This window comes from Magnolia sinica, chromosome 15 (assembly GCF_029962835.1).
Source record: "Magnolia sinica isolate HGM2019 chromosome 15, MsV1, whole genome shotgun sequence".
Taxonomy (NCBI): Eukaryota; Viridiplantae; Streptophyta; class Magnoliopsida; order Magnoliales; family Magnoliaceae; genus Magnolia; species Magnolia sinica.
The window spans coordinates 3,997,103-4,003,928 of record NC_080587.1 but is presented as its reverse complement, the minus strand read 5'-3'; the positions used below and the strand labels follow the sequence as shown (position 1 = coordinate 4,003,928).

Genomic DNA, 6,826 nt, shown 5'->3' with positions numbered 1-6,826 from the left:
GATAGTTGTTGAAATCAAAGATCCTATTTCATTGGGCCTATTTGGACCTTACTTTTAGGCCTAATTAAAAGTGGGTTGGGCTTGGGCTAGCACAATGTGGCCCATGTTGTCATTTTTTCCCATCATCAACACCACCATCATTGTATGGTTGAGATCATGATCATGATCATCTACTTGCATTTTGTGAGCAGGAGTAGCAATTGGTGCTGGTTGGCAAAGCGTCGTGGCATACGTGAACATCGGATGCTACTACGTGATTGGGGTCCTTCTTGGGATTCTCCTCGGCTATGTGGCCCACCTCCAAATCAAGGTAAGCAATTATACATTTTATGGGGAAGAAAGATCATCTGCTTATAGCATGCATTGAGGAGTTGATGTGCATGCATTTCCCAATCATTTCAGAAAATTGGTATTCAGAAATATTCATTTTGAAGTGATTGTGAGATTCTCGCCAACCGTTTAGATGTTGGGAAAGGTGTGCCCACAAATTTATTGGTGTTCTCTGTGCATGGACTATTAATTAAAGCCCAGTTAATTAGCCGGCCTATGTAATTTCAAAGATGATCTGGACCATTCATCTGCTGGGCCTCTCACTTTGATTGACCAATCCACAGTGGGCCACACTATGAATGTTGAGATTATGTTGTGGTTTATGGTTGGGCTTAAGCACTTGGGTTAGCAATAGGATGGGCTAGATGGTCGTGGATCAATTGCTGGACTAATACAGGTGGGCCCCACTTTTCTATTAGAGGCCAGTGGTTCTTGTGTGGATGGATTGTTTTGGGTTAAGGGTTAGACTCACTAAAGCACTTCATTCATCAAATCCGAACTCAAACCGAGTCGAGTTCGGGTCACCCAGCAACTCGACTCGACTCAACTCGAAATCCGTTTCGGTACTGGCTTGACTGGATCCAAAACCAGACTTATACATATAAAAAAATAATTCAGATTTGACATTTTATATTTGAGATGCTGTATAGCCGTTGGAGAAGATACAATTCCGGTAGGCACTTAGGTTATGAGCTGTGATTTCAGCCCGCTGATATCTGCCACACCCAACCCAACTCGGTGTTGACTTGACCTGACTCGGTATTTTTGATCGGGTCGGACTCAGTCCGGGTTAGTCCAAGTTGGACCTGGACTTAGATTGGGTCAGGCATGCTGGACTTGGTACCGAGTTAGGTCGAGTTCGGGTCGGGTATATTTCAAAACCAGGTTGAATTAAGTCAGCCCTAACACCGTTCGACTTGATGCTCAGCTCTACCTACATTATATGTTTTGTGGCCCAATAATTAGGATGGTTCAATCATTGCGTAGGCCATATGTATGGGAAAAAAGAAAGAGAGGTTAAGACACATGTGCCAACATAGCAGACGTTTGAGATCGGGTACATTCATCAAGTAGGTTGTCATGTTAAAATGTACTAGCCGAACCATGATGCCCGTCCATACATAAAGTGGGTCACACGCACTGACATTTTCTCTCCCTTGCGTGGGTGGATGCAGAAGTACTCCAACACGTCCTTGTAAAAAATTTATGGAACATGAAGGCGTTTGGACCTATTTTTATGTAAATGATCCTGACCGTCCATATTAAAGACCACTTTTCAAATGGTTCATATTTTTTGGATCCATGTGATGTTTGCAAGGTGGGCCATAGTATGTGCGCTGAACCTGATTGTTCAATCTCTCAGAGACATGACACCCACCTTATCCATAAGCTGGCCCACCATGCTCCCTGGCTTGGTTCTCTTTTGGCTGAACTAAGGTTAGCATATGTGAACCGATGGCTAAGCCGGGACCTAAAAGTGAAGTCATTTATTAATTAGGCTGGGTTTAGGTTGTATATAAAGCCCCATCAGTCCGGTTTGTTTTTTGTTTTTAAGGGTTTATTGAAAACTTACATCTCTTTATTATTATTATTATTATTAATTTAATTTTCAATATTTTCTTGAAATATATAATAACTAATTTAAATTACACAACTTATTAATAGAAATAAAGATTTGTGGGCTCAGACTGGAGTTGGGATTAAGTCCTAATTCACGGGACGGGCTTGAATTTATCCATCCGAACCTGGCCTTTGACAGCCTCAGTAAATACGTTGTGTGGGATTTTTTGTTTTTTTCGGTTCATTTTTTTTTTTTTTTTGATTAGATGTGTACAACGGATCCTACTATATGTTTGAGTCATTTAGCATGGGGTACATGCCATGATGGTCATGATGGTCAGAAATCAAAGATCCTCTCTCTTGGGGAGCACTCGAGGAGAGGGTTGGGAAGAGTAAAAAAAAAAAAGAGAAATATTAGTTTTTCTTAAAAATGAAAATTTTAAGATCATGAGGCGGGTTGAAAAAATTCTTGAGGCTTCTTAGAAAGTTTACTGTTGTTGATTTTTACCTTCCACCCAACTGTGGCCTGTTTGGAAGTTTGAAAACTAGAAGGAGAAAAAGTGACATTTTCTATGAAAATTATTTATTTTATAAGAAACCATTTGCAGAGAAATTAAGATGTTTGGATGGTTATAGAATTTTTAGTTGTAAACATTTTCGATACCCATAAAAAGCATTACAAATGAACTATTTGTGTTCTATCATTCCTCAAATCCTGGCTATGCCCTTGAACTCTTATGAACGATTTAGAAAGCCTCAATACACCTCTTTATTCCTCATCCTAATTACACCCTACATATATACTATCATAACCATAATAGAAAACAAATTCCGAACTCGCGCAATTCTGCGCACATCTTCAATAGGACCTTCAATGGCATCAACACCCCATCGAGGAACTTTCGATGGCATCGAACTCCTTTGATGCTATCAGCTCCTTTGATGGTATTGAATAGCAACACCAAAATGTTCCAGTAACCAACATGAATTTTTCGATTTTTTTTCCGGTGGGAGCGAGCATCTGTCGATGGCATCAATATCTGCTCGATGCATCGAGTAGTCTATCAATGACATCAACATACCCTGTTATTGACAGATTTAAGACATCGACAACATAAATTATTTGCATTCTATCATGTTTGGCTTTAACTAGTGAAGTATTCACAGGCAAATAAATTTTCATATTTACAACTTGTTAAGTATTTACAAGGTAAAAGGTGAGAATTGATCTTGGAATGATGAATCTTACTTAAATCTTCAATTCACATAACAAGGTTGGATATAAGTTATGCCATTTGGTTAAGCCAATCTTCGTAAAGCCTTGAGCTTAATGGATGAATTAGATTGCATACATCTGTCATGGTAGGCCCCACAAAATAGCTCAATGGTTTTTTAATCGGCCCACCTAAATTTTCAGTTAGCCAAATTCTTTTAGAAAAAAGGCTCTTATCAAGGAATGCACATGATGGATTGATTGGATGTCATATGCCCATCGTGATGGGCCCCACCCACAAAGGTGGGTTTACAGTTTCAAACACTTTACATATGATTTTTTAAAAAATAAAAAATAAAATCTAAACACATCTTATAAAATGAATATACTTAAGTATTTACATCTTAACCACTTTCTAGGCATCGAAATGTCCTCTAGAAATAGAAGAGGTTGGGAAAAATTTTAGAACTTTTTCTCCGTAAACATTATATTGAAATTTGTGATTGCTGTCATGACTAATTCATCTGCTGGGCCACAATTTGATTGGTCTCACCTGAAAAGTTTGACCAACCCTTGGTGGGCCACTTTGTATAAATGTTCAGATTATGTTGTGGTCAGAAGGATGGGCTTGTGGGTCGGCCCACTTTCTAATAGGCCTGGTGCACGTCCGGCCCAAAAATTTGTTAAATTTTGAACAAATTAATTCTTAAACTTTTTAAGTAATTCTCATCTTACCATCCTTTCTTCACTTCACAATCTCTCTAGGATCCACATGATGAGCAACCCATATTGAATGTGAGGCTCCACATGATAGATGGTGCACATCAAGGTGAGCTCACATAATGCACAATCACATCCACATGATGGATGCCCCACATCATAGTGTGGCCCCACATGATGGACCACCCACATCAAATATGGGACCCACATGATAGATGGTGGACATTGAAGGTGGGACCACAAAATAGAAGGTTGACATCAAAGGTGGGCCCACATGATAAACGACCCATATTGAAGGTAGGGCCCCACAAGAACTTTCATAAAGGTGATGTGTTTGTCTTCCCAGTAGGCCTCATTCACTTCCAGTTCAACAACGGCGACACCAATGCCATAGCCATTGGAGGACTGAGCAGCCAGAACACTGGAACCATCACCATTGCGAATGTTGTGTTTGGATCGAATTCGCCCATCTCAGATGATGTTCTTGCCAAGGCATACCAAGTTGACAAGAAAATAGTTAATTATCTTCAATCGCAGTTTGCTGTGAAAAACTAGAGCATGCCCCCTCACATTTAAAAAAAAAAAAGAAGAAAAAAGGTTTTAGAGGTTGTTAGGGACTTCAGGGATCATTGCGTGTAGGTGTTTGGTTTACTTGCTGGGATCTACTATGGCAGTTGATGAAGTGGTTTTGAGTAACCTGAGAAGAGGCCTATGCTAAGGTTCATGAGCGCAGGCCGCAGTTTTGGTGTAGGTTTTGTGCTGCCCTGTTGCCAGATATTGAGTCGTATAGTATCAAGGTGCTTTGTAGTGGCTACGTATATTTTTATATTTAGCCACTTAACTAGGTAATCTGGTTTGTTTTCTTTTTTAAAGTAGATTATAGCATAGGTGAGGCCTCTTTCTTTTATTGTGGGGCCCACCCAAATGGAAGCAAATCATTTTCCACATCAAAAAAGGAAAAAAAAAAAAGAAGAAAAGAAAAAAAAAGAAAAGAAGATGATACAACTGTATCCGCTCACACAACATGATACAGGGTGATACAACCCATATTGGTAGTAAAATGATACAGTATTGCTAAAATCAATCTTCAATCCTTTTATGCATGATTGGAAACATGGCATGTACCCCCATGCTCAAATGACTCAAATATATAGTAGGATCCATTGTATACATCTAATCAAATGAAAATGAATCAAAAAAAAAAAAAAAAAAATCCCAAACAAGGTATTCAAATTATTACCCACATATATTTTTTTATTACTCTTGTTTTCTCTATTATATATAACGCAAGTAATGTAAAAAGGCTAAGAACTAGAGAGATCTATGTAAGGACGGTGGTTGTTGTGTATGTCTCCAGCACTCCTCTTAGCTTTTTTGAGCGGTAGCAGTGTGGTTGGAAGTTACCAAACATGACCAGTCACTATCTTCATTACTACTTCTGCCCCACAGGGGTGCACTGAATCGATAGCAAAAATGTCCCTAAGATTTGAGCAGGCCCACCTCAGATGTGTACTTGGCTCTGGTTGCATTACTAGATCGAGCCAAGAAATTACAGGGGACTTTGGCTGCAAAATAATTTGAAAGTTGACAATGAGACAGAGCGAGCAGGCACTTTCCCTACATTGATTTAAACTTCATTACAATTTATATCTATAATGTTCTAGGACAATGAAAAATTAAAGAGAAAACCATTACAAAGATTGAAGAGAAAACCATTACACCACACCACATTGTGCCACAACCACAGCCCAGGCTAGGTGTGTGTGGAAAATTGCATAAGACACATCCATCCCATGCTCATCAATGTAGTCTCTAGAAGTGGCTCAAGTCCCCAAGGAAGAACCTTTTTCTTATAAAGCTTCACTGATTATACATTGATAAACATATACATAAGAAATGGTTTGTAATGCCCATATAATGGTAGGCGTCCTATTTTTGTGGGCCCCACACATAATTAACAAGCAGTCTTAGGTCAGAAGATAATCAAGAGCAAATGTAAATGTTTCATTGCTAAAAACTTACCGTGCAAGTCGTATCTCAGCATCATCAAGGACATTTGTGTATCTTGGTGTCCCTATTTTTCATGGAAGATATAGAGGTCAGTATTTTCAGCTGATGCTGGATAAAATCAAACATAGAATGGCCAGATGGAAAGAGAGATGCATGTCTCAAGGTTACGTCAATTAATCATGTGCTGAGCAGTGTTCCTGTTCACACATTGGCAGCTTTCGGATGTGCCTATCTAAGTGCTGATGTAGAGCGGATTGCAGACACTTTTATTCTCTCTTTTACTATAAATAGTAAGTTTTAGTTTAAGTATAACTTTTTATCCTTTGAGTTGTAGGAGTCGTATCCTCTTGGCTTAACCGCGTTATTCCCCTAACTTTTCTAAGCCCTTTTCATGTTGGGAACGACTTCTAAGGCTCAAAACACAAAATTATACTTAAAGTAAAACTTACTCTTTATTGTAAAAACAAAACTAAATGGAACTTTCGACCATCAATTTGATGGATTCTCACAAATCTGGCATGAGCAAACCTACATAGCAGGGTTGGTTGGCTTAAGTAGATCCTCCTATTCCAAAATCATATCTAATATGTCGAAAAACTCATCATTGTTTGCGAGATATGACTAATTTAAGGTTCTGACGGTTTGGATCATTTCTGCCTCTGACCAGGCCTTCTCATCTTTGTCATGAAAGTGTCAGCAACTGGTTCTCCATCTAGTCAATCGTAAGGGTAGTAATGGGTTGGGTGACCCGCCCAGCCCGACAAACTTGACCCAACTTTGGAGTGGGCTTGGACCTGTTAACATGGCCTATGTGCAGGGCTTGGGCCTGCCATGCATGGATTCGATGAATTTTTAGAACAACATTGGGCTCAAGTCATTTTAGCCTCACCTATCTTCACATGTATAATTTTTTATCCTACAAATACTCCATTCCAATCCTTGATTAGGCAACTCATGTATATTGAATGTAGACAGTTGATTTTTGTTCTTCTA

At 39.1% G+C, this 6,826-nt stretch overlaps 1 protein-coding gene across 1 annotated transcript in view; it reads right to left on the bottom strand.

Annotated features, from left to right (window-relative positions):
- The window catches only part of LOC131228094 (uncharacterized 38.1 kDa protein-like), a 112,409-nt gene that overhangs the window by 92,992 nt on the left and 12,591 nt on the right, over nt 1-6,826 (bottom strand). Inside the window, exon 9 of the mRNA XM_058223925.1 lies at nt 5,085-5,388. The gene's annotated coding sequence lies outside the window, so the exon portion shown is untranslated. The remainder of the gene's footprint in view (nt 1-5,084; nt 5,389-6,826) is intronic.